At 36.6% G+C, this 26,468-nt stretch overlaps 1 protein-coding gene across 3 annotated transcripts in view; it reads right to left on the bottom strand.

The window, feature by feature from the left end:
• LOC149785761 (major egg antigen-like) overlaps positions 1–26,468 on the bottom strand; it is a 60,261-nt gene that overhangs the window by 12,871 nt on the left and 20,922 nt on the right. Inside the window, exon 1 of one of the 3 annotated variants that reach the window (XM_089979655.1) lies at positions 12,762–12,891. The exons of 1 other annotated variant lie outside the window; for it this stretch is intronic. The gene's annotated coding sequence lies outside the window, so the exon portion shown is untranslated. Of the gene's footprint in view, positions 1–9,154; positions 9,314–12,761; positions 12,892–26,468 lie in introns of those variants that run through there. One more of the 3 variants, XM_089979654.1, reaches the window with a different exon arrangement.

Genomic DNA, 26,468 nt, shown 5'->3' with positions numbered 1-26,468 from the left:
TGCAGCAATATAGTTATACATTTATGTCCAGCAAACAAGTATATTTCATATTTCACTGGTTTACTTCAGAGGTTTTTCTAATCAACAGAAATTGGACGCATACATTGTAACATTATTTCCATCTCTCTCTCTCTCTCTCTCTCCAACTAGTGTAACTACATACATTTACCTGCGATAAATCTGGCAAAATCGATCAGCTCGCGAAGTGATTGATCGAAGTAATCTTTACGTGAATCCTGAACTCAGAACTACTTTTTTAAAATACATTCCCTAGAACAATTGTCCGTTACAAAGACACGGATACCCGGATGGTCCTTTGTGTACTGATGGAATGAGGCACATACAAAGTGAATCACTGTTATATCTGTCATGGGATAAGAGCAGGCTAACTCTTTGAACTGGCTGTCCATTTGTTAGTGTCCAACACGGGGGCTCCGAAAGGGATAATATTTATGAATATTCCAGAAACAACAAATTGAATAAAAAGACAGCTGATAGCATACACCGACAGTGAAATATATATAAAAAAGTAGATTCTGAAATTATCGTAAAATCTGAAGAAAAAAATGGGAAATCACATCAGATGGTTTCAAGCTGCGATAAATATTACCACGATACTGAGCGATATGTTCTCAAAGTGACCGCAACAGATTTGGAGAAGCTGTCTCTACTTTTTGCTATTATTTTAAAAGTATCAATCTTTTTTGGTATATTTCACCTCAAAAGTTACTTTAACGAAGTTTTTGGTGTAAAAACCGCACTGACCGCATTCCGGAACTAGATCAAAATTATGAATTATATCACTTTGATTAAAACTTTAAACAGAACATGACTGGAAAATTTGCGTTAATCCTGCCGACGAAATGTTTTGTCTGTTTCCATTAACGCTAGTCTCTGGTGAGACGGAGTAATCGGCCGAACTATCATTAATTATATAAATAAAGTAAATCAGAAAATCGGGTTTCTCTTCTGTGACACCCATACTCACTGATACTGTTATTCTTCCCAGCATGCACTCTTAAAAACGACGATATCAGTACAGGGGTGAGAACTAAAGTAAACACTTATTTTCTAATCTTATCTACGTTTATCTTAAAACATCCGCACAAGTCAACATTGCAAAATTAGACTGCGAAATCAGCTTCCAGGATCCTAATACAGTTTATCCCCTAATATGTCAACTCCGAGAGTGTCTACAGATTATAAAGCTGGCCAAATCAAGCAGGATATGCACGGGGATATAACTCAACGGCATTGTAACATCTCTCATCACTGTGAACTAACGATATTCCACATCATAAGTACTATAGCACTTCCCTGCTAGGAACAGGAATGGGAAAAAGTGGTCTCAGTTGGGAGGTGGTCTTAACTTGTACAACAAATCTGACTCCGTCTCATAGTAAATGGGATTAAACAAGCGTGGTTGCTGGGGCGGGGGAGTGACCACAACGGAAGATTTGCTATATTTAATCTTATTTAGAACTGAGTTGGAACTGTATGACAGAGTTCAAAATTTTAAGGGACTTTATTTATAATAATTTTTTTTAAGTGTTACCTAATGGGGGCGGGGGGGGGGGGTCGGCAGCTAGGATGGGATTGTCAACATTTACGACATTTAATTGTTGATCGCCTAAATTTAAAACCAAATGTTTCTATGTAGGATTTCTGTCCAATTGCGAGTCCAGATAAAAGACCATTATAGGTTTGTTTTGGGTTTTTGAGGGGCTTTTTTATATAGGTCAGGTCATATTAACGGGTTTTTCTACCCATCCTACTAAGGGACCGACTATTTTTATTCTTGGACGGGATGCAGGAGAGAGGCTTGGAATTTCTTTAGGGCTTATTTTTTTTCTTATACGTGAAAATATTTTTTAAAACTAATATAATGAATATAATGTTATTTTTTCAATCAATCTGAGCAAGCATATTTGGTTCAAGCTATGTGTATGCCGATTTTTTTCCCTTTCTCAAAACTATCATTCACCAAAAATTAAATTGTCGGTCACTAATGGGCTTCTTGTCCAGTGTATGATTCTTAAGTATAATACAAAACTGCCTCCCACTTGAAGCCCCTTCACCATGGTCACTTCCCATCAAAGTGAAAAATGTAGTGATTCTTTCCACTCCTGTTACTTACCAAGGGGCGGACAGCACATGAAACATGATAACTGTTGCTGCTGCCTGTCTAACTGCATACAAGCTTACTACAACCGTATATTTAACTCTGTTGACGCCTATGCTCTATATGAAAACATTTCAGCCTAAAATTTCTATTTTTTTTTTTTAGACAAATGTTCAACTCTTACCCATTAGAAACTCTAGATTGTGCCAGTCCTCGCAAAGAAAGTGGGGCGCACGCACATTTCAATATTTACAGCCACAATCTCACAACACAAGGACGAAATGAAATGACTGGCAAAAGTCACTATTTAAAAAAAAAGTAAAAACGGGCAAGGAAACCAAATCTCTAGACTGGTGGGCAGTACGAACCCAAATTCAAGCAAGCAAGAGTTCGGGCATGGAAATCGTCTCAAATTGCTCCATTCTTGAGGAGGGAGTACGAGCCTAGGCTCAAGCAAGCAAATGGACAACTCGTAAAATATGACAGAACAGAAAAAATAACAACCTCGTCAAAATCTACCTAAAACAATATGAACTTATATTACTTATTTTATTTCAACACAATAACACATATGCAAGAGTGGACAGGAAAAAAGACATAAATAAACATTAATATTTAGAAAACACGAGGGGACATCTCCAAATCTTAAACAGCATATTACTGCTGGGACAGGGCTTATAGTTGCCTACATAAAATTTAAGGTTTATATGTGCCTACATAAAATTAAAAGGTAACAAAACCCCAGTAATAACAGGCTTGTAAAGTAAAATGCGTAGTCTGTGGCATAAACCGATTAAGTACCTTAATGGGATATACCAGTGGTGGTCAACACCATAAAGCTGATATTTGCGATAACTTAGATTCGCACATGGATGGTAGTTGTAGACAAGGAAATAGTATTAGCCCCAGGTCCTGGTAGGATTATCTTCAAATACGACGATTCAACTAAACTCGGTCATCAACCATTGGGTAATCATTTCTGTCAACAAACAACGTGTTTGTGTCAACAAACAATGCGTTAAGTTCAAGTGACGATTTGGATAATTTAAATATCATTTTACAAAAAAGACGAACCTACCAAGCGTATCGAAGAAATTCCTACGCGCTTAAGGCTACACTTCAAAAGAAAAGTCTGAATTATTTTCTAAAGAAAATCGATAATCTATACCGCCATAAGGTGCGAGATTATATCGCATGTTTGCAATAGGAACAGGCATATTTGATTGTATTTATGGAGGATGGCAAAATATATCACCAATGATGTTGTTGTTATTTAAATGTTATTTAACACTATGTTATTTAACACTATTTTCAGCACATGTTAGACTATACATGACGGCTAGTATATAACTGGTGCTGGAAGAACATGGAAAGAACCAACTACCCACAAGAAACTGCTGACAAACTTTCTCACGTCCCCATTGCTAATGACTTTAATGGTGAGTACCGTTTGTACTCGCCTATAAGTCGATTAAAACTGCAAACAACAAACATTCCTGATCTGCCGTAGAATAATGAGCAGGCAGACCAGGGTCTATGCTGTTTGTTCTACTGATTACTCGTAACAAACCACACACACCCAAACCAAATTTTTAAAGGAATTTTTCAAATAAAACGTAAAATCAAAAAACAAAAACAAAACCAGCTCAGAATTATATCTAGAGTTTGATCTGTGTGCTGAAATATTTTCGTGATGTATTACATCGAAAGAAGAGAAAAGCGATGTGAAAAATACATTAACATCTACCGTTCTTACTGTAAATGACTGATTCTATGTGTAATTTTACGGACTTGTATATAAATACTTTTATATTTTTGACTCATCTACATGCGCATGTAAAATAATGATGCAGTGGTTCACCGTGTGTATTGCACGACGTGGGATGGCTGTCAAACAAACAAAATAACCCGACTTAACATCATAGTAAGAAATTAGGTGTGACACGTGCTTTAAGCCTCTTTCTTCTTACAACCACTTAAATTATTTAAAGTTAAAAGCAGCCAGTCACTTTACTGATGGTTTTGATCTAATGCCATCGAAAATGCTTTCATTAATCAAATTCCATCCACTTCCATTAATCTGACGAAAAGTGTTAGCTCTCCACGAAAGTTTACCTAGTCCTGACCTGTGTTTCAGTGGTTACGTGGCACTATGACTGTGCAGTGCCTGCTTTGTAGCGATACGATGAATATCACGATACATGCATAACAATACAATATATACCAAGTTATGAATCATATCAGTTAGCAGGCGATATAAATATATATTGCGATGCAGGATTTTTGTTGTTGTTGTGGGGTTTAACACCATTTTTCAGCACACGAAAAGGCTATACATGGCGGCCAGTATTAATGGTGGAGGAAGAACCCGGGAAAACCCCCAAAAGAACCACCGAGAGAAGCTACTGGCAAGCTTTCTCACATACCCACATTTGCCAAATCCGAGACTCGAACTCACGCAGACAGAGGTGAGATGGCAGTGATCCGTAACGGAGAGCGCTTTAGATCACTCGGCCACTCGGGGCCCCCAATACAGGATTATGTTTGTTTGTTTTGGGTTTTTAACGGCATTTGTCACTAATTACTGGCAATAACATGCCCACTGGAGATGGAAGCTAAGTGCCTTTCACACGAACACAATAAGGCAGCCGACCCAGGATTGCCTGGATAGGTATCGCACCCACGACCCTTGGGTTACGAGTTCGACGGTCTACCGACTGAGCTACCGCAGCTAAAAAACAAACTTTGATATCAAAACTGGGGGTCAAATTAAAAATTTGGGGGTCTCTGAAACGCAGTTGAGGATAAAGGGAAACACTGGATGTAGCTGTTCCAGTGGAGGGAAAATATCCGTGTTTGTACACACGTAACTGTAATGTCGCTCCGCATGAAAATGTACCACAGACAAAATGCGCAATCAAAAGATTAATCACGGACTGACAAGAAGTTAAGATGTTTATGGGAATACAATTTTTGACTCGATTCACAATATGCATTCATCTGAGCTTTCTAACGCCCATATTGAATAAAACATCACACACTTTATCAGCGAACTGTCTGATATATTATTTATAACAAGGAGAGAATGTTGTTATAATGACCGCTCCAGTGGTCTAGTGGTTAGAGCGTCCGCCTCGGAAGCGGGAGGTTGTGGGTTCCAATCCCGGCCGAGTCATACCAAAGACTTACAAAAATGGTACTAACAGCTGCCTCTCTCTGCGCTCAGCATTAAGAGGTTAGTGTTAGGACTGGTCGGCCTGGTGTCAGGATATTGTGACTGGGTGGGACATCATGCTACATGTCTGAGGCTTGATGCCCCAGTGCTAGACATCACTATAAACCGCCACACTGCAGACATCGTAGCGATATGACTGAAATTTTTTCAAGCAACCTTAAAAATCCTAATCACACACACACACACGTTCTTACAAAATCAGATATGTAGGTGACAGGCCTTCGTCTGAGATGCATGACCCAGATTCCTGTTATTACCAAACACCATCATAATAACTGCAACTGACAATTCATATTTCTTGTTGTAGGCCTCAACACATTACTAGAGACCTGTTCCAGTTATCTTTCTATCTGAAGCGTTACCATTATTGGAAGCCTGCGTCCTAATATACATTCTATACATATATAATACAACGTGCTAAAGCCTGAGAATTTAATTTATGTCGCCAAAAATAACTAACGATAAACTTAACAAAACTACTTTCCACAACCAAGCTTCCTTCTTTGCAAACACTATTTTGTAATATTAATGTCTGCTTTTACAGTATTAAATAATGTTTCATCATACAAACTTGGTCCGACATGATATTTACTCTGATTACAATCGAAGTCTACATATAATAAGTGGATTTGACAGGCGCAGCTGAAATTTCTGATTCTAATCAAGGTATACATACACCAAGTGGATCTGACAGGCACCGCTAAAGGTTCTGATTACAATCGAGGTCTACATATAATAAGTAGATCTGACAGGCACTGATAAAGGTTATGATTACAATCGAGGTCAACATATAAATAGTGGATCTGACATATTCCGATAACGGTTCACGTTCTAGGTACACATTTTGTTAGGTCCTAATGACAACCTCATTTTCAATCGACCAATAAGAGGGTAGTGTTCAATTCAGCCTGTTGCGCTTGCATATTAAGCCAGTGCTATGTCAGTGTCTAGTGGACATGGGGCTGGAATTCTTTAAAGGTGGAATAGTAAGTCAACTTTGATGCTGTCCTAAAAAGTCAAATTTCTGAGCTAAACGTTCTTGCTGAAATTAATACGGTACTTTGAGTGAAGTGTAATCTGAGATAAAACAATGGCGGTCCTTGAATGTGTCTCAAGAGAAATGGAAGTCTCGTCGCTTGTGTATATATATGTTGTTGTTTTGGGACGAACGCTATTTCTCAGTACAAGATAACCACCGATCCATATGAAACTACTAGCAGCTCACATACCCATATATATATATATATATATATATATATATATATATATATATATATATATATATATATATATATATATAGTAGCTACTTGTAAGCAACGATACCAGCCCATGTGATTATATAAAACAGTAGTCGGGAAACATTCATCGTGGAAGGAAACTGAGAACACAAGACTAATCAGTCATCTTCGCTAACCCAGGTTTCGATATGATAACCCTTATCAAGAAACCTTGGCTAGCGAAGATAATGACTAGCAGGTAGGTCTTCTGCTGTACACAGTAATTGAGTAGTTTCATGCCGTACACATTAATGGAGTAGCTTCATTCTGTACACAGTAACTGAGTAGTTTCATGCCGTACACAGCAATTGAGTAGTTTCATGCCATACACAGTAATTGAGTAGTTTCATGCTGTACACAGTAATTGAGTAGTTTCATGCCGTACACAGTAATTGAGTAGTTTCATGCCGTACACAGTAACTGAGTAGTTTCATGCCGTACACAGTAATTGAATAGTTTCATGCTGTACTCAGTAATTGAGTAGTTTCATGCCAGATTAAGAAAAGGTAAAGAAATATATTTTTTGTTCAAAAATAATAAAGTCAAAACAAGAGTTCCTTGAAGGGACTGACGCTCAACTAGGCGAAAAAAAAATCCAGGATCAAGATAAGACCACTTCTTCCTTTTAATAGACGAAAGCTGAAACCATCTCTGATATTATTCAGGAGTAAACAAGATTGTCAAAGTAGCTGCTGTGATGCACTTATTCGATGTCAGCTTGGCACCTTTTCCATTTAGAACCAAGTCGATATTATTGTAAGTCTTTTGGTAAAAACCAAATATCATACTGACCTTTCATTCAGAGTGAGTAGTGACAACAAAATTTTTGAAGACAGTCGTTGTGCCAGTCATAATTGATCTACAACTGCCACCATTTTAATTTTTGAACTAACTAGACATCATAAGAAGTCTACTGGTGAAACCCCCGTGTTTAATATACCATACATTTGGGAGGAATATAAATAACAATATTTTTAAGACAGCTAGACCTACTGAACACCCATAAGAATTCTTTTGAGGAAAGCACCATGTCAAAATCACTTTCCATTTGAGATTTAAGAGAAGTAGAGAAAACAAAATTTTCAAGATGGACACATACTGGACATCAGATCACCACTATTTTAATTTAGGATTAGCATAACATTACAATAAGTGTTTTAGTGAAAACCATGCTGACATTAGCATTCAGACTGCAGAAGTAATGAAGACAAACTATTCATACTGGACATCAGATTTGCACCATAGGACTAAACAGACATCATATAAAGTCTTCTGGTGAAAAGCCCATGTCAGCATGACTTTCCATGAAGAAGAAATAGTGATAACAACAGTTTCAAAATGGCCACTGTGACAGCCATATTGGACCTTACATCGACACTATTATTTAATTCCCCATGTCAGTATGATTTTCCATTCAGGAGATGTAGTGTGAATATGATTTTCCATTCAGGAGATGCAGTGTCAACATGATTTTCCAATCTGGAGATACTGGCTTTCAGATCAGTACCTTTTTCATTTAGGGCCAACTGGACATCATACGAAGCTTATCAGTGAAAATTTCATACTGATACGACCACCCATTCAGGAAGAGTAGCGATAATAAGATTGTTAGAATGGACTTTGTTTGGCCTTCATACTGAATATCAGATCAGCACCATTTTGATTTAAGACTAACTAGACCTCATTACAAGTCTGTTGGTAAAAACCCATGTCAATATGTCTTTATGTTGGTAAAAACCCATGTCAATATGACTTTATGTTGGCAAAAACCCATGTCAATATGACTTTATGTTGGTAAAAACCCATGTCAATATGACTTTATGTTGGCAAAAACCCATGTCAATATGACTTTATGTTGGTAAAAACCCATCTCAATATCACTTTATGTTGGCAAAAAACCATGTCAATATGACTTTATGTTGGTAAAAACCCATGTCAATATGACTTTATGTTCAGTGGAGTTGTGATAACACGATTCTGAAGACTACTGCCGTGGGAACCATAATGGGTGTCAGATGGGCAAGATCTGCGTTTAGGACCAACTAGTCTCCATAAAAGGTCTTTTAGTGTAAAGCCCCATGTTTATGCGACCATTCGGAGGTGTATAGACAAGATTTTCAACATGTCAGTAAAAATGGCACTATTTCCATTTGGGACCATGCATATCATGGGATGAATGTGTGTAGAACGTTTTATATCAATCCTGCAAGTAGCGTAGGAGGAACAGAGATAACAATGTTTTGCTAACGGACAGACGACAGGCCATCCCATAACCTCTTCTGGTCTATGACCAAGAAGCCTAATTTTTAAAAATGTACGTGCCGTTAACCTTTTAAGTTTTATCAGTTGTTTAAAAGGAGAATGACCTTGATGGGGTTTATCATGTATTCCAAAGGCAATGCTGACATAGAAAATCAATAGTGTTTCATCATGAATACCATGAAGAATCAATAATTTGAATTAAAACGATTTACAACACAGAACACTTAAACCTTATCATCATATCAATAGATACAAACCAGAGCTGAAGAGATCCGTAACACCACTGCCACCATTCACTGCTTCCACTTAAAATAGTAAAACTGCCTCATCGTAACCACATATGCCGCATAGATTTATAAGCAATAATGTACCGTCTACAGCTGGTGCAACAATATTTCTGAACCGCAGGCCGCCAAGTGCGAACTACACACCAATAGAATCAGCGATAGTCCATACCACTTCCTAATAGTAGTTCCATCCTCAATGTAAGGTCTAATAAAACTAAACTATTTGCCGGCAAAAATGGGAGTCGAAGGTCATTATTATTTTAGTTGTTTACTTCATAAAAGTGCCCGTTAGGCATGCGATACAAAAGTGAGCTGATTTAGCCGTTGAAAAAGCCTAAATGCGGATAAGACGGTAGACTCATTGATGAACAGATACGGCATCTCATTCAGCTATCTTTAGTCCGCTGAAACATGGCTGAGTCATAGGCTTCATCATTGTTAAATTACGCTGAAAATTCCAGTCATTTATTCGACTGAACCCTCTTGCGTAGGATGTCAGATGTTCTCATTTTTCTCAAACGTAAAAAGGTATTAATTAAAGTGAGCTCGGTTGGGTTTCTATGGTGGCTGGAGAGGGCCGACTGGGGGAGGGGGGACAGTTCCGGAAACACCTCCCGCCCTGGGGAGCTAAACAGCCACCGTAGGATTCTGACATGCCCCTCCAAAAACAAGCAACTTCTGTATGCTTGAGTATGTCCTTTACTATGCAAAAAAAGATATTCTGTTTTTTACATCTCCCCCCCCCCACACACATAAAACGCTTGCGATTGCTAGAGATCTTTTCTCTTTCCTTTCCAAAGTAATTATTTCTTACACAAGCACGACGTGAGGTCCAACCTAACAAGATGGGATCAGCGTTCAGGCTACAAGACGGATTTTTTTGGGGGTGGGGTAGGGAATATCCGGCTCCAAAAATAGCTTAAAAATATATTCTGGTTCTATGATTTATAGAGAAAAAAAAAGAACCACATTTATCCATTAAGTGAGTAGATAAAAAATTACATTAGGCTAAAAGAAAAATAATATCCTGGCTGGAAAGAAATTAGCACACACACACCGCGATAAAATGGTCTTTCCCTACAAATCAGGTTTGGATTTAGGTTGAGCAATAAACAAATGTCGTAAACTGAGATAACTACATTCGGCATGATCACCATGTAATAAATAATGGCTGCATGTTTTCAAAAAAATTGCAATTTTTAAGCTTGAACTTGTCACCTTCACTTGTTAAGAAGCCAAAGCTACGTTTTATATTAGAAACCGAATGAAATGTTTAAGAATGGGGGGGGGGGCTAGTCCAGTATAACAATGGCTTCCCAGGTGATATAAAAAGCGACTGTGTGGTTGTTTGAACAATACTGTATTGGATTTGGAGTTCACCGTCAGTCCGTCATAAAAATCAGATTGCTACATTGCGATTATGCCAACTTAGAACCTGCATCTGATGCTAATTCTGCATAAATGGTTTAACCGTACGTGCACATAGCCCCCCCCCCCCCAAGTCAGTGAAAAGGAGGTTATCAAAAGGAAGCTGATCAATGATTTTTTTTTCTCTTAGGAAATAAATGTGAGAAATATACTTTAGGATTTACGATGCAATCAACTTTGTTGGAACCAATGTATGATGGCAGAGATTGAAGGACTGTCTGCAATTGCTACTCAAATAAAAAGCAGTGTTACATTACGTAAATGAAATAATTTTATATTCATATTAGTAATATATATGCATGCACATAAACAATGCATTCTCAGAAGTTCATCAACTAACTGGGATATTAACTGCGAACACATTTTTGTTTTACATAAATCTCGCGCAGGTTTTACAAGCACGAAAATAAAAAAGGTAACGCAGTCACAGTAGAAATGAAATACGAATATGTTTCAACGTTGTATCTCTCTCTCTCTCTCTCTCTCTCTCTCTCTCTCTCTCTCTATATATATATGGTAGCTTTGTGTGTGTATTTTGGTTTGAATACTCTTTATATACGCTTTTTTAATATTGTCAATTTAAGTCATTGAATTCATTTATTGTACAAAACAGCCATAAGAGAAATTGTACATAAAAGTAACAAAAGAATATTACAGATAAAAACGAATTACATCATATGGGGTTTTAATACTATAGCTTGCGTCTAAATAGCTAGAGAGCACAGTTTGAAGCTACATTTTTGATTATTCAAATACACTTTAGCTACAACATTTGTGATCTTTATATCGACCTTCAGGGTCTTTTACAAAAATATAGGAGTGTTGTTTGAATCATTATCTGATTGAAAATCGAAACCTTCAGCCAAAAGCATATCAACACGCGTTTTTTTTAGTTGTTTATTTACAAAGTATGACATCGTTCAGTTTTGTTAAATTCATCTATATCAATTTTGACAATATGGCCGCTGAGGCAAAAAACAAAACTCATATTTTTTCTTCTCACAGCATGCTGGTAACATGCAAAACTAATTTGCATTTTGAGGAGACCAAACGTACTTTTAGATCCAACTGATAGAGTGCAACGTTTAGGGGAACATTATGAAACTTTAGAACCAGAGATTCTTTAAGGGTATTGATGTTCAATGCGTTTATATTTTCAGTATTTTACCACAATGTAAGAAAAAATTACGTAATATTGCAATCTTAAATCAAGCCCAGACCTCACATTGTGAGAGATAACATGTCGCTCATAGACTGTGCGGAGTACGTGTAGACAAGCACGATTAGAAACTCTTTGTGTAATTTTTTATTTTTATAGACATCAGTTTTCCTAGAAAGCGGTCTAGGTTCAGGTTCAAATCCAACAGTACGTGCCCGCTTTTACAGATCCAGTATAGATTTCGCGACTTCGGTGATGGTGTCAGTGCAAATATCTTTATCAAAACTGATAAACAGCTTTTTGATTATTTTTATATTGAAGACTGTACATCCCTAAACTTACGAGCCATACCAGTGTTACCCTTTACCCTCATTTGCGCTTCTGAGACCCCCAAAATTTGAATTTGATCCCCAATTTTGATACCAAAGTTGTTTTTTATACTCATTCTGTCCCCTAGTTTTGACACAAAGGAGATTTTTGACTCACAGTCTTGCATCCTTAGCGGATACCTTGCATACTAACTCATGGGGTTGAATATCACGTGACACGCATAAAACATCAGTTGTAGTAAGATTCAGTTCTGTATTGACCCAAATACATAAAACAATATTTATTCCGACAATTCAGTGCTACCTTCAAAGAACCCGTGCGAGTGAACATCTCACCAAGATATATGTATTGTTCTACGACCAACTCAGTATTATTAATATTGAACAAACAAGACATTATTGCATGGAAATTTTCGATAAAACTGCACATACAAGGTGGATTATTTACTTTAGATGAATCCAGATTTACGACATTTAACTTGAGGTCAAATGCTGGATGAGTAAGAAAAAAAGATGAAATATGAAGAGGGTGAAGACATTACATGCTAAGTTATCGCTATAACTAAGGGCTCATACCAACCATGAGTTTCGCTTCAGGGAAAAAAAAAAAAACTGCAAAAGCTCTCAGTGAAAACGTTAGGTATATGTTGTGTTTACTTACCCATCCTATCGGCCATATTTGAATTCCAACCGTAGCAGACTGTGCTAACACATTCTGACATTAACGTAGGCCTAAGATAGTTACTGAAGTAGATATCGCTGCTGCGTCTGCTTTATATATCTTAGAAAACATTCCATGAGGCTATCAAGGGAAGTTCGTGATTAAAATTAAATTAAAACTCGGATTAAAAATTAATTAAAATGATCCGTTTAAATTTATTGAAGTTAAAAATAAGCATTAGATTCAATTAATTTAATCTCAGGTGCTGAATGATATATATAATAAATGTTTACGTGACAAATGTGTGAAAGCGTATGCATTCAACAATCCCTATTGCGCCTCAAGTCAGAAATATCTGGAAGTGCAAGACCTGGGGTTCCTCTGTCTTACATGTAAGGAAGGCGCTGGGGTAATTAATAAAGATACTGCCATAAGAACTCTCAGCCCAAAGACAAATACAACCAAAGCAGGTGATATCTAGGTCTTCTAACGTTGCCAAGAGTATTAGTCCCTATTACAGTCACTGTATTTTTTTCAATTTGTTATGTCAACTCCGCACCTGTCTTTCATCTTATTTCTGAAGCAACTATGCCAATGCCCCGTAGCATCTAAACGTGGATCACTATGGCTTTCCACTTGTTTATTTAAAATGCCTTCGAAACGGACGTTTAAACAGTATCGTTACTCGCTTATAAGTAGAGTCGAACTGAAAACAACAAACATCTTTATCTGGCCTTACATAATGCGCCTGCAGATCAGGGTCTATGTTGTTTGTTCTACGGATTACCCATAACAAACTGCACAAACCCACATACGCCGGCAGATCTGGGTCTGTGCAGTTCGCAATTGGACTCGTCTTATAAGTGAGTACGCACGGTGTTTCTATCCACAAAACAATGTTGCTTATTTATTTTGAAACTGACTAGGGAAATATATTTCTAGTGACGATTAACTTAATAACCTCTACAGATACTTGATTATTAAATGAAAAATCAACATTTTCAGAAAAACGGCAGTCCCACGTGACTTTCAACGACAATTATCAGCTAATGTTTTTTTCTCCAACGGATCTTTACGCTGTTATTTATAGCCATACATTTTTTAATGATCGTTTGCTTGTTATTTGACACATGTCTGAAAATATCTACGGTAACAGAATAAGACTGCTTTGTGCACTTCACAGAGTAAGTAAATCTATAATTTGGGAGGTCTTTTAAAGCTTTCTTTTGTAAGAACTGCGCAGACAGTTTCATTGCAGACGCAAACTATGGAAAACATGTGCTGACCTGTAGTCCGATGAGACGACGGGTATTGATTGACTCGACACCAGCGCTCACAATCCAAAGACAGTTTCTGTAGGAACAAGGTTAATCGATCTAGGCTGATACTTATTTTCGTTCCTTGTTTTATCTTTAATGAAGCTGATACCAATACATTTTTCCATAGAACATTTTTGTTGTTATTTTGGTCTTAGCGCCATGTTTCAGTACACGGTAGGCTATATATAACGGCTGGTATAATTGGTGGAGGAAGAACCGCCGATCCACGGGAAACTACTTGGCAAGCTTTCTCACATTGGCCCGAGCCCGAGACTCGAACCCGCGAGCAGTTAGGTGAGATAGCATTGGTCGGTAAAGTCGGGCGCTTTGGACCATTTGGCAACCCGGGGCTCCCATAACAGTTTTGATGTGACCACCAAGCCATTGTGAGCAGTGCATGAATCTGATCTCGATGAAACATTAGAAATAAATGAAAATAAAAACTCGGTCTTTACACCCGAAATTCGTTAAAATGAAACTTTGTGACACACTAGGAATAAAGGAAAAAATGACAACGAGTTGAAACACAGTATTGCTAACATTTAGTAATCTTTCAGATTCCTGTCGTTTAATTAAAATTTGATTTTTAATGATACACACATGAATATGACATAACAGCACTAATAAATGACATCGATGATGCTGATGATACCACCCAGTTAAACCTGCTAAAAGAATGTCACCCTCAACTCGCTAATTCAGTCAATGTACTAAATGAACAACGTCACCCTCAACTAACTCACTAATTAAGTCTATGTATTAAAAGAACAACATCAGTCTCAATTAACTCACTTATTAAGCCTGTTTGTAAAATGAAAGTCACCCTCAATTAACTCACTTTTCACCACCGAAACTGACCATATTGAACAAGGCACATTGACGCAGAATCAACTTAAAAATTACAAATATAGGTACTAACAGAAAGTCTGATTTGCGTTCTGTTTGTGTAAGTATTTTTTGTAACAGGATCTTGAGATTCAAAGAATTTATTTCAACTTCCAAACACCATACAAACTCTTTGGTAAATCCGCCAGTATGCAACATATATGGCGGCTGATGACGTCATTCGGGAACAATAAAAATGAAACTTAGATAGCTAAGATTTAAACACATAGATTTCTTTCTAGAAGGGTCCATGTTCAGTTATTTAGATAAAGGGAACACATAGATTTCTTTCTAGAAGGGTCCATGTTCAGTTATTTAGATAAAGGGATCACAGAGATTTATTTCTAGAAGGGTCCATGTTCAATTATTTAGATAAAGGGAACACAGGGATTTCTTTCTAGAAGGGTCCATGTTCAGTTATTTAGATAAAGGGAACACAGGGATCACAACAAAATTATATATAGATGATGATATAGGCTTTGGAACCCAGAAATTACAGCCGCTAGTCGCGACCAGAATTTAATATAGTCAACAACATCTAATAATTACACGAGAAAATGGCACACATGTAGACAGACTTTTCATGGCACATATGTAGACAGAGAGGTATTCCATGGCACATGTAGACAGATAGGCATTTCAATATTGTAGCTCTTTTTTAAAAAAAATTATTGAGTAAACCGCTTTTAATGTGTCAGAACAGTATCTCTCTAGTCTAACGAGAGGAAGGAGTGGATTTACCCTGATGAGCAAACTGGGCCTACAAATCCGTTGAAAGATCTTATATGCACTTTTACAGTGTACATATTTAATAAAAATGGGGACAGGGCAACATTATTTTTTTATTGACGGTGGAGTTTGAGCCGGAATATTTTCTCTTCCTCTATTAGAAGCAGATATTTTCTTCCAAGGTAACAATAAATAAACAATACCCGCCCCTGATAGGATAGGAAAAACTTGTGCCGGATATTGATTTAAACAATGCACTTTCTTCTTTACTGCTAAACAATCTAGAAAGAAAACCTGTCGCGAAAATTCGAGTAAAAGTATAAGAATTCTAGTGGTAATGCATTCTCATATAAATAATGAATGATCAGTACTGATGACGCATACATCTTTGTTATTTAATTGAAGTAAATGGTCCGAATATGTGCAGTCATTGCAGTTTTAAAAATCAAATCATTTCTTTCTTTCTTCCTTTCTTTCTTTCGAATCCCATAGTATGAGCAATGCGACACAAACAAGCAGTTATAAAAAACGGATCGCACTTTTATGACTACAGAGAAAAGCACACTTTGAAAGCATGGCATATCCCTGTTTCCTGTGCTTTAAGGGAATTTGAATATTTTGTCTAATCTTTCTTATTTCAGATCTTAAGAAAGATTAGACAAATTTACGATAATCTGCCATATTGGAATATGTTTAACCACTCTTATTTCGAACCCAACCCCCATATATATCATAATCTTCCCAAACTAAACTTCTTTATGTTGTGCCGCAAGATTAAAAGTGAAGTTGTTGGCACGAGACTAGTATTAACATGCAATTATTGCCAGAAGTTGAACTGTTAGTGAACTGTAACAAGCAAAATCTATAATTACGACACAAAGTTGAATTAAGATTGCTTTTACTGGTAATGTGGTTCTGTGAATTACTTTGAGAATAGTTACGATTTCACAGAAGCTTCGAGCTCAAGCGAACGTTGGCGAATTGTAGAATGCATGACGTAAGGATGTTAGCACTTCACGGAATGTTTTTACTATTAGGTGTGGGAAAGAAACTATTTATAGACTCGTAACGACCCAAACAGCATGCAACATACCATCCTTGTACTCAAAGTTTTTTTTTTCTCCATCAGCCTAAACGTTGTTCAGAAATGAAAGATCATAAGTTGCGGATAAGACTCAAAATATCACAGAACCAAGTAAATCTACAGAAGAAAGCCGGAACAATAAACTTTTAATAGCCCCTAGAGAAGTCCATACATTTTGATAGTCCTAAAAGAATACCATAAAATGCATTCCTCGCTTTAAAATTAAAAAGATGTCTTTATACATACATCATGGAAAAAAGATAAAAATACAGTTTTATTTTCGTCAGTAATAAAATATTCATACTCTTACATTATTAAGTTCTTTGTTACTTTTTTCTTTCATCTACTATGCTACCTCTACATCTGACAAAGGTCAAAGAAACATCACAAATAACATTATTGAAGATCTCATTTGGAAGAGACATTCCAAGTAATTCAGTGAAAACGGGGCCTCCGCTCAAACTCGGTTTCAGTAGTCAAAGATTTCTTAACTATTACTATCCTTCAAATCTTTAAATTTTCATTTCAAAAAGATTTTACTTTATTAACATCTTTGAAAATTTATTTGAATTTTTAACAATATTAATATTTATGCTCGGGACTATATAAAGTTTATTTGTTCACGAAACACACACACACACACACAAATATAACATGCATAAGGCGAGTAGAGGCAAGGACATATTATTCACCCATTCACTCCTGCGCAAGATGTTCGAAGAAAGTATGTACGGTCGTTACCGACGATCCCAAAGTTTAAAGTAATACACTGAACGTGCACAGTTAAACTCAAGCAAGCTGGAACATACAGATGTAAGACACCTGCAAGGGAATGCCTAAGAATATCACTTACAGGAGTTACTTATCATGTCAAATGTTTGAATGTGTCAGTAAAAACGTCATTTATGTCGTGACGTGGAAGATTTGTGCCACCAAAAATGTTGGCGAAGCAACAGGGATTCGACGAATTTGTTGGGGTCGGAAAAAATACGATTTTACTTCATAGAAGCTCGTGCTAGCCATGCGAAACAGTTACAAAACTTGAAGTATTCATAAATAATCCACATATAAGACTATGGATTAAACTTCAGTAAACTAAACACCAGTCGCATTTAAATTCTTGTAGTAACTAAACAAGTGCTCTCACTTTAAAGGGTTAGCCACACGCGAAGTGGACTGAAAAGTTTTCCATTAGCGCCCAGTTTGTTTCTTAACTCCTTCACGTTTATATCATCGCTAGTCAAGGTTCCCGTGTGTTAACCCTTTCTACACCATGGCGGATCGTTCAGATGCTTCGGTGCTTCGGGTCCAATCAAAATCAAGTTGCTCAAATTTGAACAATGTTCCTACAAGATCGATACAAGGGAAGCACACAACTGGAATGGCCTCATAAATAAGTAATTTTCCACTGCCGGTCCGTTTTTGTACAAATACATTCTTTCTCTCAAATCACCTGTAATGGCTTCTCTTTGGTATATAGTCCTATTTTCAATGTTAAACTTTGAAAGTATCCTGAATTGTCTCAGCTATTTTCGTCACGTACAATGCACCGCTGTTAAAATCTATTGGTTAGTTGGCATTACATACTAAGGGAGATAACTCATGAAATACAACAGATGTCGTTAGAACAAAGCTCTGAAACATCTGAACGATCCGCCAAGTTGTAGTTAAGGTTAACACATCTGAACCTTGGTTAGCGAAGATGTCACTTTTATCTCCCATATGCAATGCGAAGGAGATCTATTATATTGTCCCCGACATTGGTGTCGGCGTCTTCGTGAATAAAAACATATGCATATCAACAGGTTAACTGCATCTCGACTACTCTCACTTCCTTTGTTTGGAGGGGGTTCGTAGCACCTAACCCCTGTGGAGGGGTGCTAGTTTGGGTGTATATTCTTGGTTCTATCTTGCGTTTAGCTCGGGTTTTGATGACTACTAAACCCACATCACTAAAGTAGATCACTGTCACTCATAATTCATGCTTCACTGACTTTGAGTCAATTCTGTGTTTTAAGTTTTATTATTCATGCTAGATGATTGCATGCATTTCTGTTAGGATTCATCCATTCAACTAAAGAAGGTGACGGTGACCTACATTTAACATTAACTAGCCTAAATTCAGTTTTTGCATTTAGCTCATGACCAAATACGTTATTTTTGTCTTTGCTTCTGCGTCTTGTATACATATACTGTTATGTCTGCAATCATAACATTGGGTTAGGTTATGCCTCTTGTATACATATGCAGTTATACCTGGAATCATAAAATTGGGTTAGGATATGCCTCTTGTATACATATGCTGTTATGTCTGGAATCATAACATTGGGATAGGTTATGCCTCTTGTATACATATGCAGTTATATCTGGAATCATAACATTGGGTTAGGATATGCCTCTTGTATACATATGCAGTTATATCTGGAATCATAACATTGGGTTAGGATATGCCTCTTGTATAGATATGCTGTTATGTCTGGAATCATAACATTGGGATAGGTTATGCCTCTTGTATACATATGCAGTTATGTCTGGAATCATAACATTGGGTTAGGATATGCCTCTTGTATACATATGCTGTTATGTCTGGAATCATAACATTGGGATAGGTTATGCCTCTTGTATACATATGCAGTTATGTCTGGAATCATAACATTGGGTTAGGATATGCCTCTTGTATACATATGCTGTTATGTCTGGAATCATAACATTGGGATAGGTTATGCCTCTTGTATACATATGCAGTTATGTCTGGAATCATAACATTGGGATAGGTTATGCCTCTTGTATACATATGCAGTTATGTCTGGAATCATAACATTGGGTTAGGATATGCCTCTTGTATACATATGCTGTTATGTCTGGAATCATAACATTGGGATAGGTTATGCCTCTTGTATACATATGCAGTTATGTCTGGAATCATAACATTGGGATAGGTTATGCCTCTTAATGTGCACTAATTCACTGCAGAAGTAGTTCCTTATGGCCCACAGCTTATACTTCAGAGACTAGAGTTAAAGTTTGTATTTGTTAATTTCTGTTCATGATAGACTGACTGTTCGTACAACAACCCACAACAAAAACGTGGTTAAGTTTGTACATTTAACACATTCACACGACTTTTTGGCATCATATTCTACATAGCCTGGGTTACAGAAAGGTCAATTTTCTGAAAGTTTTAGATTGGCGGCCTGGGGTATACGAAAATAAGCGCAGCTCCCTATGCTTTACCCCTCGGAATAAATGGGATAATTTCACGTTCGATAACTCTGATCCAGTTGTCCTTACTTATAAAAAAAATACACCCCGTATATTCATCGCCTCGTTTTGAATTGATTGCCATATCCGTTTCAGCTGTTGCAAATATTAGAAAAAATGTTCCATGTAATTGCTTTTACCTTGGATTTTAATGCAGTGGAAGATCCAGTTTCAACATAAAGGTCCTTGTCCCGTTTTGGGATAAGGTAAAGGTCGTGTGGTAGTTGGCTATTAAGACAAGACAAGACAAAACAAAACTAGACAAGACAAGACAAATTCTTTATTACATTCAGGTTACGATAAGCAACATGCGAGCTAAACTATTAGTATCTCACTTTGTATGAGTGTACATCTGCCATGGATGATTTAATTTTTTATTACAGTAAATGCAATTTAACTCAGATTGACATAATTATTGCATTATTACAGTCTTTACTTCAGTAGAATAAGATCGTGTTGAAACTTAAATACATATATATTTATATGTTTAGGAAGACAGGATATAAATTACTATATTAAAACACAAATTAATCTCTAGCAAACTTAATACTTTCCAATGATGAACCTATGCTAATTTTCTTTTCCTTAAAAAAAGAAAGAACAAGGAACACGTCCAGTAAAGATAATTTGAAATTAGCAAAATTTGGATAAAATAATATCAATCATTTTAGATTTTTTAACACACAAAGTTTCTCAGAAAACAATAATTCTTTAAACTTTGGTACATGTGGTCTCGTATAGAGGTGTTTGGGTAGTTGTTTATTTGTTCTCTGATATAGCTACATTCAAGGAGATAATGAAATACATCACCCATAGTTTTTCATGCAAAGCGTTCACAACCTTTCATATCTATGCACATTTTCCTATCTTCCCTTTTCTATAGGTAAAACAATGATTATTACATATTCGAAATTTTATTATGTTGCCTTATAATTTTTGATAGATCTTTTAACAAATAATGTTTTTATTATAATTCCATGTTAACAAAATTATAAATGTATCAGCTTTTGTCGAGTTAGTAATGGATGATTCCCATGTTGGAAATAGGCTGATCATGAAGTCCTTCCTTGCATCTAGCCTACATTTGTTGGGAATGTTTTGATTGGCCCAAATCAATTGTAATCCAGTTTCAACTGGATGGTTTGAATGCTCACAACCCATCTGCTTCTGCCTTGACCAGTATTGTAATCCTGCAATAGTCTCGGATACATGATATAGGATAGTTTCGTTTGTTTACCACTAATGAGATTTACCCAATAGCCAACCATTATCCTTTTTATTTGTAAGTTTAGCGGGATTCTACCAAGCTCTCCATAAAGCATATACATTTGGGTGTGGATGTTTTAACTTTTAGCACACGTTTTAGAAAATCTATATGAATTCGTTCCATCATATCTAATCTTTAAAAACCTCAGATCTCAGCCGCGTATGTGAAACCTTCGATTATTGTCCCATAAAAAAGTTTAAGCTGACAAACAACAGGCAAGTTCAGATTTGCTATTCTTTTCTTAAGAGGTGCATAGCTTTCCTGGCTTGAATAATTACTCTCTTAACTCCAAACAGTGCTTCAGTGACCTTGTTGACTTTCCTTTAGGGTTCATTTACTTAGTGAAGTTTTGGTGAAAATAATAAAACTTGAGATTCTGATGCAGATCTGATTGTACCTTACCCATTTGAACTAAAAAAAAGGTCGCTGTGACTTACATTTCATGCTACATGAAGATGCTAAGCCTTTGTATGTAGCTCAAGACCACATACATTTTTTGATACTATACAAATCATAGGTACTTTCCGTCAAGTACGTTTGGAAGTAGGAATAAATATGAAACATAATTATCTTTGGCTTTTATCGACTCGTTATAGTATAAGCACTCCTATATCACGGAGAACGTTTTTATTTTATCGATTTATCCGTTTTATGGTTTGTCTTCGGGGCCACAATTTCGTTGTGAAGATCATTTTGGGATGAATGTATTTTCTGTATTATACTTTATGTCTACATTGATTGCTAGAGACTACTAAAAGCTTCGTAGACGCGATGCACGTGATTTAATCTTTGCTTATATACTGATTGGTGCTTGCAACCCTTGAATTTCAAAACTCACTTTTATTTTTAGTTTTGTTAAGTAGACCGCTGAGAACAAGACCAGCAATATGCACATGGCATGAAGAAAATAAAGTTTTATTTGCTCAAAGCGATTAAACAGTTTAGATATATAACTTTTTTTTAGATGATTAACCGCAAGTTTAATTCATCTGAGGATCTTCTTTTTGCGCCTTGTGACGTTGCAACGTTCGAAAATCCACTGAACCATGTATTTTTTCACTGTCCGCAACGGAACTATCTGCCAATGTAAAGTCATCATTGAATGCTCAGTAATTTTAAGAAGTACTTTCAACGACTTCAATTCAAGGGTGAAACGGGTAGAAAGGAGATGTGCTTGAATAAGCTCATACTGTTATCGACCAATCAATGACGAATTGATAGTAAAAGTACACGCGTAATGGACGCCATGAATGGATCAGTGAATTTCTTGTCGCAAGGCAACAAAAGAAGATTTGCAAACGGTGTACACATGAGAACAGTCATTTAAAAGTAATTACTTTTTATTTTTCGTCGTTTCGATTCAATAATGATTGTGTTTTGCGCGTTCCAAAATTCATTCTTAAGTTACAGTGTCCGACTAAACAAATATGACAAATTTGCTAATTTACAGGACACCAGGAACCACAAAATGATGGGTTAAAATATGCACCATTGTGATGCTTACTGGGTCTACTTTTGGACGAGGATAATCCGTTAAAGTGACAGTTGCTGCAATGATCTGAATACGACTGGTGGATAGTTTACCAAAAGGGACGTTCTATTCTCCCTTTTATTTTATGTTACGAATGTATTGGTACATCATATTTCGCCGGGCTAGCACATGCTTATATGATGCAAAATCGTGCGTTCCCTCTGAGCAAAACAACTAACGTTAGGAAAATGAATGAACAACCACAAACGCTAAACCAACAATTACAAACGCCATACCAACAACTATAACAAGCAATAACATAAACAATGTAAATAAAATACAAACTATCCAACTACTACAACTATTAGAAGTAGTATTTTTAGTAGTAGTCCTTTTCAGGTCATTCTCTTGTAACGTATGCACACTCATGCCATCTTTTCTCCTCATTAAAAACGTATTCTGGATTCCAAGACTTGAATCGAAAAACAAGTAAAACTACTGTATATAGATGACACAGACAACCGAACTAGTTTTCATTTATCGTCTACACAGATGTTAGTTCTCTGTTTAGACACGTGCTTTCTTTTGTTATTTTGCTCATTTCCTTAGATTTGACTTTTTCACGTGCGTGTCTGTTGATGTGTAAGTCTCCTTGAATGTTTTTTCTTCTTCTCCATATTCCCCTAAGGGAGATCTTGTTTACTTCGAAACGTACAGAAACTTGTTTCCATTTTTAAATGTATGTATTTAGTTTGAATATGTTCGCCGTGTACTTGTTTTAGTTAAAGCGAAAGTAGGCCATCCTCTACTGCTGTAATAATAATAATAATAATAATGTGGATTTAGTATAGCGATTAATTATTAGAATCTCAAAGCGCTTTACGATATTAGATAACACACACACATATAAAACGACAAGATTATAAAAAAACAAACACCATGAAATTACAAAACAAAAACATGCTGGCAATGATTAAGGAAGTAAACATTAAGTATTTAAGTATTTTCTTGTAGCCGAAATAGGTGAGTTTTGAGAGAATTCTTGAATGAGATGAACGTTTCTTTGTGTCTGAGATCAACCGTTGCTGGCACCTGGGTACGCAAACGAACGTTGTCCATACTACCTCGTTTCAGGAGTGGTTGAAATGATAACAGAGTATCGGAAGAGGAGCGTAAGTATTTAGAAGGGATATACCAATGGGTGAGTTCGGATAGTTACATTGGGCTGGAGCCGGTCAACGAAATGTACCATAGTGAAGAGATTTTGAATTTTGATTCTGGATCGAACGGGCAGCTAGTGAAAAGTTTCAGAGCAGGGGAGGGTGTGTATGCTCAGTTCTTCGTACTCTGAAGATGAATCGAGCAGCCTCGTTTTGAACTTTTTGAAGCTTCTGTTGTAGATACTGAGATGAATCAAATACAAGTGAATTGCAAAGTCCTGTCTTGAAAATACTGAGGAACACACACCATTCATACGGTTTAACACCGCAATAAGGAGATGAAAAACACACAGTGGAGTTTACAAAGTTAGAATTGAAACATTTCCTTGAAATAATATTTTCCGAAATTCATTTGTGTTCCGTATTTATGAAGCTACAATTTTAGTAGACTTTCTCTTTCAGTGTCCTCCGCGAAACGTCCACATTAACATATCTCAGAATTAATTTGCATAGATCCTGAAGGAATAAGAAGCAGAAGTATTACACATTAATTGCGTTTACGAACACATTCCTTAAAGCGACAATTTAAACGTTAGTCACTTCTAATTGATGCATTTATAGCTTCACCCTCTAAACATCTTATTTACAGCGTTGACAAAGCTCTGAATCACGAAGAGTGATGCATTCATTTTGTTCTTACCGTATAAAGGCGCCCAAAGGACAATAGTTTAGTCATAATCTGACTGGTTCACAGCCTGCCGTCGCATTTTGATGCATCATCTGTGACATCTTGTACTGTTTGTAATTCAATGGGCCTTAATATAACGATTTCTGAAATGCTATAGTTTCACATCTAATAACTAGATTCAATTTTACAATTTAAAATTATGTTTAAAGATTTGTTGAAAAATATTAAAATTTAACACTAAAAAATTTCAGATTATGTAATCATCCATCGAGCCATCCGTCCGTATGTCTGTAAGTGGCGTCGTCTATGTACAGTCGAAATGAGAAAATGACATGGAACTGGAAAAAGGTTGGGATTTTTGTAAGTAAAAACAAAGAATTACTACCTATGTCCCTTTAGTTGTAATTTTGTGTACAAAGTACTGTAATTATTTATGTTTAAGAAGGGTCACAAGAATTCAAAGAAAGTGGCTCTTAAGGGTTTCTCTTTTTTGCCTCGCGTGGGAATGTTTCAGGTCAAATTGGGAACATATAAATAACTTTTTGGAATGGGGATTTTTATTAGTCTCCAGACACAACAAAACCCAAGTCTTTGTGTCAGAGCAGGGTTTGAGCTATATGGCTCGATAGTGTAACTTTTTGGTAAAACCAACCAATGGGACTGTTAGTTTTGTGTAGTGGATCGATATTTTAACGTTTTGTTAAAAATTAGCCACTGGGACTGTTTTAATTTTGCGTACCATTCCTTTGCTTGATAACAATTGGACTTGTTGACATATTAATAGTTCGTATTCCGTTCTGTTAGCATTTTGCCCGAGGCCTATAGCAGACATGTGAGCTGTGGGGACGACATTAGATAAGTTTTGTTGGCATGTGTGATCCGTTTACAGGTGAACTGGTCTTATTGATCCAATCTGCTGACGGGAATATTTTCCTAATCGTAGTACGCCTGTTGGCCGTTTCGTGGCAGGCTCATTTGTTACTTTGTTTATGGTTCAAAGCCTGTTCTCTCTCTATGGAGATTAGTGTAATTACTAGAATTGAACTACGGCCATGTTAGAATGTTCTGCCAGATGGTCTAGGGTCATTCGGTTTGTTTATTTATGGAACTTGCGGGTCAGACGAAGCTTTATCAGTTACACAATACTGTTTTCTTTTATAACACTTTAAAGAGAGGTTAGATTATGGTGCTATTTTCGTCCAAAATTAAAATTATTTCGGTTGGGCTCTCATCAAGCCCCTTTGATGGTTTTGCCATATTTTCCCCTCTACAATCGTGGTACACACAGTGAGATGCACATTCACGATTTTCATGAGCGTTACCATTGCCGAGAGGGTAAACTGGGATAAAATAGTTGATTGTAGTGGACAAGCATATTATACGCCTTAAGAAGGGCGGTTCAGTACGTAATACTATTATCCCTGGGGCGCATTTATACGGTAAGAACGTAATGAATGTATCAGTCTTCGTGATTCAGAGCTTTGTCAACGCTGTAAATAAGCTGTTAGATTGTAAAGAGTTAATTGTTGTTTACAAGAATATTCTATGCCTTAATAATACTGGGGGATGGGGCTGGAGACGAACTCAAGACGGGCTATTCGATAATACTGGGCGACAGGAGACGAAATCAAGACTGGCTTTTAAATAATACTGGACGACCGGAGACGAAATCGACAAATTATTAAATAATACTGGGCGACAAGATAGGAGATCAAGAAGGGCTGCTGGGCGACTGGATACGAATTCAATATGATGCTGGATAAGCAAAACATATCGTCTATAAAATGGCTTTATTTTCTTAACGAACTTGTAAAACTGTTCCGTATTTATTTCTTCTAAAAAT

This window comes from Sinohyriopsis cumingii, chromosome 13, assembly GCF_028554795.1.
Source record: "Sinohyriopsis cumingii isolate HCF-2022 chromosome 13, ASM2855479v2, whole genome shotgun sequence".
Taxonomy (NCBI): domain Eukaryota; kingdom Metazoa; phylum Mollusca; class Bivalvia; order Unionida; family Unionidae; genus Sinohyriopsis; species Sinohyriopsis cumingii.
The sequence above is the reverse complement of the archived record's forward strand: the minus strand, read 5'-3'. Positions and strand labels throughout refer to the sequence as shown.